The sequence below is a fragment of the Mirounga angustirostris genome, unplaced genomic scaffold (assembly GCF_029215605.1).
Source record: "Mirounga angustirostris isolate CCGP_5_RB_7025 unplaced genomic scaffold, mMirAng1.0.hap1 SCAF_1, whole genome shotgun sequence".
In the NCBI taxonomy this organism is placed as follows: domain Eukaryota; kingdom Metazoa; phylum Chordata; class Mammalia; order Carnivora; family Phocidae; genus Mirounga; species Mirounga angustirostris.
Genome location: NW_026991709.1, coordinates 211,260,165 through 211,274,767, shown reverse-complemented (window position 1 = coordinate 211,274,767; position 14,603 = coordinate 211,260,165).

The window sequence follows — 14,603 nt, the reverse complement described above, 5'->3', positions numbered from 1 at the left end:
ATGTTCTTGACAGCACTAAGAGAGACTATCGTTGCCTCCACGTCACTAGCAAGGAAACTGACTCCAGAGAAGCTGAGCAATTTACCCAAGGTCACACAGCTAGAAAGTTAAGTAGGGCAAGCCATTTTGCCCCTCTGAGTCACAGGTTCCTGATCTGGAAGATGGGAAAAATAATAGTACCTCTCTCTTAGGGCTGCTGTGCAGATTTAATGAGCTGATACAGTGTTTCCCTAGGAAGACACTTTGGGTGATGGATGGACCTGCATTTGAGAATCATTGAATTGTGTGGCAAGTAATCCACTCCTTTTTCAATTCTCAATAGCTCAAGGAGAGGGGCTAATTGGTGCTAATACATGTTTCTGCCCCTTAACACTTAATCCCTTTGTTTGGGTAAAAAAAGTCCTTCGGCAAACAACAGTATCCAGCCAGAATGTAGTGACACTGTTTACATTGTATTTATTTTTAAATAAGCTTGCCTCACTGCTGGTGATATCCACTTTTCATTCATGGCAAGGTTACAAAATTTCTTTTTTTAAATATGTTGATTAAAGTTTTATAATTCTGGGGGTGGTTACATAAATCTATACATGTGAAGAAATTGCATACACACATACACACAAATGAACATAACAGCTATTGAAATCTGGATAAGATCTGCAGGTTACATCCAGGTAAGTGTCCTGTTTTTGAAACTGTATAGTTATATAAGATCTACCAATGGGAAAAAAACTGAGTAAAACGTACAGGAGACCTGTGAAATTCTTGCAATTTCTTGTGAGTGCATAATTATTCCAAAATAAAGAGTTGGGTTTCTTTTTAAGTAATTGATTTAGGTTTTTAATTGGTGGATGAATGGGTCAACAGAATGTCGTATATCAGTACAATGTAATATGATTCAGCCTCACAAAGGAAGGAATCCTGACACCTGCTACAATGTGGATGGACCTTGAGGACACTGGGCTCAGTGAGAGGAGCCAGACCCAGAAGGACACATCCCGCAGGACGCCACTCCCAGGAGGTGCCCAGAGCAGTCCTGTCGGCAGAGACGGAGAGGAGAGGGTGGGAGCCGGGGCTGGGGCAGGGGGTGGGGAGTCTGTACTTCATGGGGACAGATTTCAGGTTAGGAAGATGAGAAAGTTCTGGAGGTGGAGGGTGGGGTAATGGCTGCAGGATTATATGAAAGTGCTTTATGTCACAGCTGTACATTTAAAAATGGTTAGATGGTCAGTTTTATGTTATGCATATTTTACCACAGTTTTTAAAAGTAATTGATTCGGGGTTTTTAAAGGGGTTTTATTTGACAAAATATAAATAAATAAGAGTTAAGGCGGAAGGTGGATAATATGAAAATCTTGAGGGTGTTCTGTGAAGGTCAAACATTTGGGGTTAGTTAGCCCAGAGCCTAATATCATCATTGCTACTATTTTTTTTTTTAAGATTTTATCTATTTATTTGAGAGAGAATGAGAGAGAGCACATGAGAGGGGGGAGGGTCAGAGGGAGAAGCAGGCTCCCTGCTGAGCAGGGAGCCCGATGCAGGACTCGATCCCGGGACTCCAGGATCATGACCTGAGCCGAAGGCAGTCGCTCAACCAACTGAGCCACCCAGGCGCCCATCATCATTGCTACTATTATTATGGTTATTATTATTGCCCACAAGGTGTCAAAGCTTCCATGCTCATACCCTGCCAGGTGCCCAGAGCTGTCTTCAAGATCCTCTGGGGAGATGGGAAAGATGCCAGGTATGGGGGTGAGAAGCTCCCAGAGCCTGAATTAAAAGCTCTGAGTGGCTCCTTACTTCCCCTCAGCAGCTCAAACCCCACCATTTAGCCATGGCCCTGGCCCCCATAACCCCTCCCCAGCTGGGCCAGGTGAGCAAACATACTCCAGCCCCGCCTGTCCCAGCCCAGCTGAAAGCAGGGAGCCTGAGTCCATGACGGCCTGGAGCGCATGGCCTCTGACCTCCCTCCCTCAAATCCAGGGCAGGGCACAACTGTTGGGATCTGGCTCTCCGGGACTTCAGTGAAAGGTTTAGTTAGCACCAGGAAGCAAGGTGGTGACGGGTGCCCACGCCCAGCCCAGCCTGAAGAGTTTGGGAAATCACCCTGCACAGAGCTGACTAGGGAAACAGGACAGCCAGACAAGTGTGTGGCTTCTCTCTCTGCTAGGGGGAGAGAAGGAGGAAAGGGAGGGTATGCAAAGGGCCAGAGCCTGGGTGGAGGGGTGTATGATTCCCAGGGCTGCTTACAAATTAAGACAAATAGTAGCTTAAAACAACACACATATATTATCCTACAGTTCCAGAGATTAGGAGTTCAAAATGAGTCTTATGGGGCTAAAATCAAAGCGTCCACAGGGCTAGTTCCTCCTGGAGGCTCTAGGGGAGGATCCATTCCTTGCCTTTTCCAGCTTCTAGAAGCATCCTGCATTCCTTGGCTCGGGGCCCCTTCCTCCATTTCAATGCACATCGCTCCCCTTTGGATTTCATCATCACACCTCCTTCTCTCTGATTGTGACCCTCTTCTAAAGACCCTGGGATAACACTGGGCCCCACCAGGACAATCCAGGATCATCTCCCCTTCTCCAGATCCTTAAGTCAATCACAGCTGCGAAGTCTCTTTGCATGGAACATACTCCCAAGATTCAGTGACAAGGACGTGGATATTTGGGGACAATCATTACTCTACTAACCACCAGAGGGGGAAGGAGGAGGCCTTGGGGATAACGGAGTTGGGGGCTGGGAATGGAGAGGGAAAGGGGGTGAAAAGGGGGTTGGGAAGGGGCTGGAGACTGGGGGAGGATTGGGAATGAGGTTAGGAGTGGGACTGAAGATGGGGCTTATGGCAGAATTGGAGATGGAGGAGCTGGGGATGGAAACGGGAGTGGAGATAGGGACAGTGTGGGGATGGTGGGGCTGGGATGGAGTGGACTCATCCTATCAGAAGTGGAGCTGGGGCTGGAACTCTGTCTCTGGCAGACATGGGCATCCCACCCTGGGTCAGTACCCAGAAGGAGCTCCCACGGGCTTGTAGGGGGGAGGCAGATGCCACTGGGCATGGCCAGGAGGCTGCCAATGTGCTCTGACCCTTCCACTACTCCACTCACCCAGGCAAAGGTCTGGTGTGCTCTTCTTATTTGGGGGGGCTCCTTCCTATCCTTCTTCTCTCTCCCCTCCATACCATCCCCAGGTTTGAGGCTGGGGTCTGTCCTTGGTTTCTGTCAGCTGCCAGTGACCACCTGGTCCAGGTAACCAGTCACAAAGACCATTAGGCATCCCAGCCCCACATGATACTCAGCTGCAGGGCCACTATTAACTCGGTCTACCCCTCTTCTCTCCTCTTACCTCCGCCATGAGCCTCAGTGGGAAAGAGACTGGTTTTTGTCATCTGAATTTTCATAAGCATCAAATAACCACACATGCATCGCAGAAAACACAAGTTAGCAAAGAGAAAATTAAACTCACTGATAATCTTATGGCCCAGACATAACTGCTGTTAATATTGAGATATTTGCAGCTTAAAAAATCATTTATATAATTTTTTTTTACAAAGATTTGGGTGTATTGTATGTTTGTTACCTATTTTTTTCACTTAGAATGTCAATATCCTTCCATATTTCGAAGCACTCTTCACTATAATTCTTTTAAATTTTATTTTTTATTCTTAACTATAGTAAAACACATATAACATAAAACTTACCATCTTAACCATGTTTAAGTGTAAGGTTGAGTGGCATTAAGCACATTCATACTGTTGTGCAACTGTCCCCACCATCCAACTCTAGAACTTTTCCATCTTCCCAAACTGAACCTCTCTCCCCATTAAACACTGACTCCCCATTCCCTCCCTCAGCCCCTGGCTCCCACCATCTACTGTCTGTCCTTTTGGATGACTCTAGGGAGCATAATGTTTTCAAGGTTCTTTCATGTTGTAGCAGGTGTCAGATGTCCTTCCTTTTTAAGGTTGAATAATATTCCGTTGTATGAACAGACCATATTCTGTTTACAATGAACACTGGGGTTGTTTTTACCTTTTGGCTATTATGAATAAGGCTACTATGAACATGGGTGTCTTAATCAGGGTTCTCCAGAGAAACAGAAACAGAATCTATCTATCTATCATCTATCTATCTATCTATCTATCTATCTATCTATCTATCTATCTATTAACTACCTATCCATCATGTATCTATCATCAGATTTATTATAGGAATTGGCTCACCTGATTAGGGAGGCCAAGAAGTCCCATGATCTGCCATCTACAAGCTGGAGAACCAGAAAAGATAATATAATCCAGTGATATAATTCAGCACAAGTCAGAAGGCCTGAGAACCAGGGCCTGATGGTAGAAGTTCCAGTCTGAGTCTGAAGGTCGGAGAACCAGGAGCACCAATGTCCAAGGGCAGGAAAAGCAGTTCTCTCAAACAGACAGCAAATTCCCCCTTACTCCACTTTTTTGTTCTATTTGGGTCCTCAGTGGATTGGATGACGCCCATCTGCATTAGTGAGAGCAATCTTCTTTACTCAGTCCACTGATTCAAATGCTAATCTCTCCCAGAAACACTCTCACGGACACACCGGAAGAAATGTTTTACTAGCTACCTGGGCATCGGTCAAATTGACACATAAAATGAACCATCACAATGGGTGTTACACTATCATTTTAATGGCTGTATAATATTCCTTTATAGGAAAGGATGCATTGTCATAACTGAGATAATCTCCTATGTTAGAAAGTTGTTCTCTTTTCTTTTTCTTTTATAAATAATGTTATGGTGGGGGGTGCCTGGGTGGCTCAGTTAGTTGAGCGTCCAACTCTTGGTTTCGGCTCAGGTTGTGATCTTGGGGTCATGGGATTGAACCCCCTGCATCAGGCTCTGTGTTCAGTGGGGAGTTGGAACCTGCTTGGGATTCTTTCCCTCTCCTTCTGCCCCCCCCCCTGCTTATGTGTTCTCTCTCTCTCTACGATGGATAAATGAATCTTTTAAAAATAATAATAATGCTGGGGTGCCTGGGTGGCTCAGCCGTTAAGCGTCTGCCTTTGGCTCAGGTCATGATCTCAGGGTCCTGGGATCAAGCCCCGCATCGGGCTCCCTGCTCCGCGGGAAGCCTGCTTCTCTCTCTCCCACTCCCCCTGCTTGTGCTCTGGCTCTTGCTGTGTCTCTCCCTGTCAAATAAATAAATAAAATCTTAAAGAAAAGAGTTTGTTAAAAAAAATAATAATAATGCTATGGTGAGTGTCTCTGAAGGCTTAATCTTCAGGCAACAAACACTAATCAAGTCTAATGCTTCTCTATCCAATATGGTATCCTCTGACCCTATGGTGGCTACTAAGCACTTGAAATGGGGCCAGTGCCATGTGTTGAAACAACAGTATTTTGGATATCGGATTCAATACAGGATATCATTAGAATTCATGTCAGTAGTTCCTGTTTCCAAATGTGGCTACTAGAAAAAGTTAAATTACATAGGTAGCTCACACAAGATTTCCACTGGATGGTACTGGGCTAATAATGTTTATTGGCAGCACCAAGCACTGTGCTAATGTTATCTTGTTTCATTGTCCCAGATATCGCAGGAGCTCCAGGGTGTAGAACTAAAGCTGCATCTTTAGGGTAGCGCCCTTAATCCCCGAGACACCCCCCACCCCCGCCCTGCCTCACAAGGTGATCTTACAGAGGAGAAAACAGAGGCTCGCAGAGGTTCAAGTGATCTGCCCCAGAGTCACACACAAGGAGGGGACACTGTTTCTCAAAATGTGGGAACCTTTTTATGGCCTTAAATAACGTTGGATCCCATTTTGAGAAAATCAGTCTCTTGATTTCTCTTTCTGGCTGTTTTGGCCAATGAGAAAGTCTCCATTGGGTACTATGTTGCCTTCAGAGCCTCGATCTGTTCCTGGTGTCTCCCCTTTGGGGCTAGAATTTCACCTTTTGGCTTCTCTGTATTGAGTTCTAGACAGTTTTATTGAGGTATAGCTGACATACAATAAACTACACATGTTTAAAATATATAATTCAATATATCTGGACATAGGCACACACCTTGGAAGCCACCAACCCAATCCAGGTAAGGAACAGACCCATTTTAGCATAGGTTTCTAAAATTGCTTTCTATTTATCTACTTTTCTAGCTTGCCATTTGGGGGAGCCCTGTAAAAATGCCTTTTTGAAATAAATGTGTGGATTCACATTTTTGAAAAGTGAGTTCATTTGAAAACAATGTTTAAGTAAATAATGGTGACAGATATAGTTGGACAAAGTTTAAAATCTGAAAATGCCCAAGGCTATGAAGGACATGATTGAGCAACAGGTGAAATTTGAATATGCGCTGTATATTATAATAGTGTTGTATCGGAGTAAGATTTTTGAATTTGATAAATGACTTGTATTATGTAAGAGAGTGTCCTAGTTGTTAGAGGAGATACATCCTTAAATATTTAGCAACGAGGGGACATGATGTTCACAACTTGCCTGGAAATAGTTGTGTGAAAACTGGAGGTGGGAGGTGGGTCGGTAAGGTAAGGAGGGAGGGAGGGAGAAAAATATGGCAAAATGTAAGTGATTGATAATTTGGGTGAAAGGTATATGGCAGTTCAGTGTATTCTTGTTCATTGTATTCTTTTCTGTTACATTAGAAATGTTTCAAAAAAAAAAAAAAGGTTGGCAAATCAAAAGTATTGGTGAGGATGGGAAGCAAGGAAACTCTCATCCCTGACTGGTGGAAATGTGTGATGGTCAACCACTTCGAAAACGATTTGGCATTGTCTAGGGTAGTACTGAGAGGGATAGGTCAATTGCTAGACTAAGAAAATGTCTTAAAAGTTTATTTCTCACATAAGCAAAGTTCATTAAGCGGGTGCATCTCCCCTGGAAGGCTGTCTGTCAGGTGGTCCAGGCTCCTTCCATCTCGTGATGCTTCCATTCTCAACATGTGATCTCCACCCGCAACATAAAGTTTTCAGGGTGACCCCTGTAGGAAAAGAAAGCACATGGAAGACACCCTGGATTCTTAACCCCCTCAGTCCAGAAGGGCCCGCCTTACTTTAGCATACTTTCTATTGGTCAAAATGAGTCCACATGACATCACTGGTGCAAGGGGAGCTGGGAAATGTAGTCTCTCGCAGAGCAGTTGCTCCTCGATGCTGTGGAGGGGCGCTTGGGTGGTTCAGTTGGTTGAGCGTCTGCCTTCTGCTTGGGTCATGATCCCAGGGTCCTTGGATTGGCCCCATATCAGGCTCCCTGCTCAGCGAGAAGTCTGCTTCTCCCTCTCCTTCTGCTCTTCCCCTGGCTTGCTCTCTCTCAAATAAATAAATAAAATATTTTAAAAAAACAAAAAAACTCTACCCCATGGAAAGGGAGCCTGAACCTTTGTGACAGAGCAGGCTGCCTCCGCCACATTCACCAAAGTCACAAATGAACATATCCTGCCATTGGGCATTTCCCTCCTGGATTTATGTCCTCCTGAGAAACCATCATACATGGACTCAGGAGTCAGGCACAAGACTATTTAGAGCAGCCTTACTAGCCATAGTGAAACCCTGGAATTACCCTGAATACTCATGAATTGCAGACTCGATAAATGAATGATGGTATTTTCATTCAATGGAATACACATAAATAAATGAACAGCAAGGACATGCATCAACACGAATGACTCTCAGCAAGATAATGCTAGACAAAAAAACAGTACATCTATTTATAAAATGACCAAAATTCAGGCTGCATTAAACAAATAATATTTAAGGTAGGGCTGCTAGTCAGCAGTCACACACATATATGAATGTTAAATTTGTTAAAATATGGCAATATTGGTTGGTACCTAGCTGCTGCTACAAGCCCCCCTCACTCCAGTGCATCCCCAACCACCGTGACTTTGTCCCTTTGACCCAATAGATGTCTTCACGACCCAGAAGCTAAAGGGTTCAGATCCAGTGACTACTTTTAATCTTGCCTTAGGTTTAGGGAGACATGCATATGTGATTTAAAAAAAAAAGCTTTTAAAAAAGAAAGCAAAGGAATGGTGAACACCAACTCCAGAATGGAGGTCATCTCACTGGGAGGATTGGGGGAAAGGTTGCATCTAGTAAGAGTTGCACAGAGGTTTTTACTGGGGTCAGTGTGCTTCCTTCCTGTTTCCCTCCCAACACTCCAGGACAACAAAGGGAAGATATCATTAAACCCCATTAGGAGCCATTCTCAGAGCCATGTGAACTGCTTCTGCTTCAGCCACATCCCCAAGTGGCTTCATAGTTTCAAGAAATCCAGCAGACTTGCTTTCTAATGTGGCTTAACTCCGTTACTTATTTGCAGAAGCATTGTCAGGTAAAATACAAAACACCCAGTTAAATTTGAATTCCAGATAAGATAAATAATGAATAATTTTTAGCATAAGTGTGTCTTAAATATTGCGTGGGATTGACTGAACCACTGAAAAAGTACTCCTTGTGTACCTGAAATTCAAATTTAAATGGGCATCCTATATTTTTATTTGCTCAATCTGACAATCCCATTTTGGAAATTTTCCCTTAACCAAACCCCTACCCCCATTCCTCCCTCCAATAAGAGAGTTTCACAAAATGTATCTTTCATTGCCTTCACTTCTGAGATTCAATAACCTCCAATGGTTATTCCGAGGCTAACCTTTTGCTGTAGTCCTATTATTCACCTGTAGGGGAATGGTGACAGTTTGGGAAACATATTGCCAATTGGGATTTCTGCCAGATTTTAAGGTTCAAAGGATTTTGACTTATAAATCTAGCCCTGAAATTCGACGTGTCTCTCCAACATCACAGCCAAGATCACTGTGGTCCAAAGGGAAAGACTCTGCCTGTCCCTACCCTTTCAAAGGGAAGGAGGAGAGCCCCGCCCCTGAAGCCTAAGTTATGAATCGAATTGTGCCCCCCCCCCAAAAGGTATATTGAAGTAGTAACTTCCCAGGACCTTGGAATGTGACCTTATTTGGAGACAAGGTCTTTACAGAGGTGGTTAACTTAAGATGAAGTCATTAGGATGGGCTGTAATCCATATGATTGGTATCCTTAGAAAAGAGGAAATTTGGACAGAGACGCACACAGAGGGAAGACAGTGTGAAGGGACACAGGGAGCACGCCATGTGGAGATGCAAGATTAAAGTGATGGGTCTACAAGCCAGGCAAGACCAAAGATGGCCAGAAAACCACCAGAAGCTGGGACAAACAAGGAAGAATGCTCCCCGACAGGTTCCAGAGGGAACAGGGCCCTGCCGACACTTTGATCTCAGACTTCCAGCCTCCAGAACTGGGAAACCATAAAATTCTGTTGTTTAAGCCCTCAGGTCTGTGGTACTTTGGCAGCTCTAGGAAACTCACGAAGATTTTGTTTTTCCATCTTGAAACTGACTTGGTGGGTTGAGATAGTGCTGCCCAAAGCAGGGAGCAGGGCAAAAGGCTCCCAGTACGGTGGCCAACTCATCCCCATCTGCTCGGGGCTTTCCCAGTTTTGGCTGAGCAGGGAGCCCGATATGGGACTTGATCCCAGCACCCTGAGATCATGACCTGAGCTGAAGGCAGACGCTTAACCAACTGAGCTACCCAGGTGCCCCAGTTGTTTGATTCTTCTGATTATGCTCAGGAGAAAGGCTCAGTTTGGTGAGACATGCCTTTAACACCTCACTGACATTTGCTAATTTCCCTTAAAAAAAAAAAAAGATGAGGTTCAAAGATTGGGGAAACAAGATGGCAGTGCCTCAAAAAGCAAAAAATGGAATTACAACATGATGCAGCAAGTTCACTCCTAGGTACTTATCCAGAAGAACTGAAAACAGGGTCTCAAAGATAACTTGCATACCCATGTTCACAGCAGCATTACTCACAATATCCAAAAGGTGGAAGCAAGCCCGGTATCCATCAATGGATGAATAAACAAAAGGCGGTGGGGATGGTGGCACAATGATGTCAATGTATTTAATGCCACAGACCGTATACTTCAAAATGGTTAAAATGGTAATTTTCATGTTATATATATTTTACTGTAATTAAAAAAAGAGGGAATGATAAATTGTGTCAAAAGCTGCTAACAGGACTAACAACACAATGAACTTGTGATTTTTTTCCTTTTTTTTTTTTTAAAGATTTTATTTATTTATTTGACAGAGAGCCGCAGGCAGAGGGAGAGTGAGAAGCAGGCTCCACTGAGTAGGGAGCCCGACGTGGGGCTCGATCCCAGGACCCTGGGATCATGACCTGAGCTGAAGGCAGACGCTTAACCGACTGAGCCACTCAGGCGCCCCTGAACTGATGATTGACCATTGAATTTGTTGTAAGTTTATGTCTCTGATTTGAGATCTTCCTTCTTTTTTAATATAGGCATTTACAGCTATAAATTTCCCTCTAAGCACTGCTTTAATTGCATCCCATACGTTTTGTTATGTCTTCATTTTTGTTCTTCTCAAAGTATTTTCTAATTTCCCTTATGTGACCTTTGATTTGGCTACTGAAATTGGTCATCGAATGTGGCCATCTGGAAGCCATTAGTGACCTTGACAGCTGGTGTCTCAGTGGAGTTGTGGGGTGGGGGAGCCCAATTAGAGTGGGTTCAAGAGATAATGAAAAGTGAAGGAGTGGAAACCAAGAAGAGATTCAACTCTTTTTTTTTTTTTTAAGATTTTATTTATTTATTTATTTGACAGAGAGAGAGAGACAGCGAGAGACGGAACACAAGCAGGGGGAGTGGGAGAGGGAGAAGCAGGCTTCCCACTGAGCAGGGAGCCCGATGTGGGGCTCGATCCCAGGACCCTGGAATCATGACCTGAGCCGAAGGCAGACGCCCAATGACTGAGCCACCCAGGCGCCCCAAGATTCAACTCTTAGAAGGATTTTTTTTTTCTGTGAAGAAGAATAAAGAAATGCGTAATAACTGGAGGACATTGTGGGATCATGTGTCTACATTTTTTTAAGATGGGAGCTATTACCACATGTTTATAAGCTAATGGGAATAATCAAGAGAGGGAATATCTGATGTAGTAAGAGAAAGCAGAGACTTATTTAGAATGATGAACTTGAGTGGAATGAAATCCAAGATGGAGGTAGAGAGTTGGCCTTGGCTGGGAGCCTGGACAACTCTGTCATCATAACAAGAAAGAAGGCAATGTTGGTGGCCTAAGTGCTATGGAAGTCACCTTCTGTGGCTTTGTTTTTGCAGAAGATTGGAGGCAAGGTCAAGAACTGAGAGTCAGGAGGAAGGAGAAGGCTTGAGGGGGAGAAGGCAAGGTGGGATGTTACCATATGAGAGAGTGGATGAGTGAATGGACCAGGGCACATAGTAGGATCACTGGGCAGCAGATCAGTGGTCAAAAATCTCCAGGGAGGCCAGTTGGCATGACTGTGTATGAGGCTTCCTAGGTTCCGGTGAGGAGTAGTTGGGGGGCTGGCTTTAATCTGGCTGTCTGACCACATAAATGTGATGAAGAAAGAGGCGGATGAGGGAGTTGAGGACATACGTCAAGGAGTGATTTTAATGACAACCTATGACTCTCAACCAAGTGAGGGGACAGGGGGCAAAGTGGGGGAGGTTCATGGCTTATAAATTCTGGCAGAGCTAAAGGATTGTTTGGATAGGAATACCAAATGGAATGAGCTAGAAAGAAAAGAAGTGTGGGTTGGTGAGTAGGGTGGTTGAGAACACGGAAAGTCATGCAGTTTTTGGAAATGACAAGATCTAAAATAAGACCATGAGAGGTGGGGGCTGAGGTAGAATGGAGGACAAGGTGACAGGGAGAGAAGAGTGGAAGGATCTGGAAGTTGCATACCCAGAAGGATCATCAAGCTCAATGGTTCTCAACCAAGGGCGATTCTGCCTCCAATGGGCACTTGGCCATATCTGGAGACATTTTTGGTTGTCACAACTTGGTGCTGATGTTCGGGAGTGGTTCTATTAGCATTGAGTGGGTGGAAACCTGAGATGCTGCTCAATATCTACAATGCACAGGCAGACCCCATGACCAAGAATGGTCTGGCCCCAAGTGTCAATAGTACCAAGGTTGGGAAACCCTGGTCTATGTAGATACTGAAATCATTAAGAATTACGCCCAGAGAAGTGTTTGACAAAGGAAAGATAAACCAGGACATACAATTATGAAGGAATGAGAGGACATCACTTAGGTCTAATAGATAAACAAGCAAGATAAATAAGCTGTGGGTGTTGTTGGTGACCTGAGATTCAAAGCTGCAGCGTTTCAGAAAAGAGTTAGAAGCCATGATGGAGGAAGGGCGCCTACCTCACCCCAAGGGGCACAAGGGTGTGAGGAGCTGGGAGAGAAAACAGCCATGACCTAGAGGCTCACAGTCCTTGGGGGAGAGCCAAGCTTCTGTTGGGGGAGAAGGTAAAGAGCATGTTTTGTCAAGAGGTTGAGAATACAGGAAATTTTGTTTAGGAAGGATTGTGATTTCCTGAGGGCACAATTGAAACATTTCAAGATTTGAGGAGGACCACTAAAAAAAATGAAAAGGCATACCATTAACTGGAAGAAGATATTTGGAATACTTACATCTCACAAAGGGCTTATTGCCAGAATACACAAAGAACTCTTGCAACTCAGTAATAAGAAGACAAATGACAAAGGGCTCAGAACAGACACTTCACCAAAGAAGACACGGAGATGGCCAAAAGGCACATGAGAAGATACGTAAAATCATTAGTCATTGGGGAATTGAGCATTAAAACCACAAGGATATACCATTACACACCCATTGGATGAACGAAGATTTAAAAACAACAACCTGTCTCTAGAAAGTGACGTAGAGGATGTGGAGTAGCTGGAACTCTCATTCATCTCCGGTGGATGTGTAAAATGGTGGAACCACTTTGGAAAATGATGGGCAGTTTTCTCAAAAGTTAAATCCTTCCATACGATCCAGCCGTTCCGCTTGATACTTACCCAAGAAAGCAAAAATGTATGCTTGCACAAAGTTTTGTACACAGATGTTCAGAGCAACTTTACTTACAACAGCCCAGACTGGAAGCAACCCAAATGTTCATCACCTGGTGAATGGATAAATTCTAGTACAGTTAGTACATCCATGCAATGAAAAGGAATGAATCAATGCATGTACACAATAGCACAGTGAATTTCATTTTTTTTTTTTTAAGATTTTATTTATTTATTTATTTGACAGAGAGAGAATGAGAGAGCACATGAGAGGGCAGGAGGTCAGAGGGAGAAGCAGACTCCCTGTCGAGCAGGGAGCCCGATGCGGAACTCGATCCCGGGACTCCGGGATCATGACCTGAGCCGAAGGCAGTCGCCCAACCAACTGAGCCACCCAGGCGCCCCAGCACAGTGAATTTCAAAACATTATGGTGAATGAAAGAAGCCAGTCTCCAAAGACTATATACTATATGATTCCATTTTATGAAAGTCTAGTTAGGGGAAATCTAATCTAGAGAGACAGAAAATTGGACCAATGATTGGGGATGAGATGGGAGGGGGTTGATTGCAAAGGGACCTAAGGGATCTTTGGGGGGTCATGGAAATGTCCTTTATCTTGACTGTGGCAGTCATTATAAGGTTTTGTCAAAACTCATCAAATGGTACATTACAAACATTATACTGCAATAGAGTGGGCTTTAAAACAAGATGTACAGGGAAGGAGAAGGGAGAAAACTAGAGGTGTACAGAGTTGTGATCTTTGAATTATGAAGTCTACATTATCTAATTACCTGCTTGTTTTCCCCCTTAGATATTACATCAAGGGAATAAAAATGGTGGTATCTTGGAGTATCCAGGCTATACCTACTGAGAAGGGGCTCAGTAGGAACTTTCTAGATCTTAAACAGGGTGATGTTTACACAGGTGTACATCTATGTAAAAAAAAAAAGTCATTGAGCTATACAGTTAAGATGTATGAACTTTACTGAGTGTATGTTATGTTCCAATAATTTTTAAAAGTTATACCACGGAACTCTTTTGATGTCAACAAAAATGAACATACAACACCATTTTTATTTCTGACACCCCATTTAAATGACCTCCCTCTCCACTAAAATGGCTCCCCAAAGCATTTGATCCTTCTGAAACTGATGGCAGACCTCAACAGACTATGCCTCTGCCAGATCAAGCTCTTCTGCTTGATCCATTGTTTTCCTTGGACCTGTGACTGCCCCCCTCCCACTCCTCTCCTAATTCTCTGACTGGCAGGCCCTCCTCGGTCTCCTCTCACTTCAACCCATTCCTGTGGCAGGGGTGGGGAGGGAGAATCTCACCTGCTCCATGCTCCCTGGGTGCCAGAATTACAGAATCATCAGCTCTGGGCAAACTTGCAGGATTGAGCCCACTGGACTAGCCAACATATTTTGGTGCCATGAAGAAGGAGAAATGAAGTGTGTCTCCCAAGCTTTTTTAGTATGAGCAAATGTGAGGGTGGAAAGAGCAATGCTTTGATGTGGGAGAGAAGATCAGTAATGCCTCTCAAACATGTTCATTTTGGTGCCTAATTAGACATCCCAGAAGAGGTGAGAGGGAGGGAGGTCTGGAGCTTGGGAGAGATATCTGGGTGGGAGACACCAATCTGGGAAGCATCAGATATGTGGGTATTTAAGGCCAAGAGACCAGAGGAAATTATCGAGGGG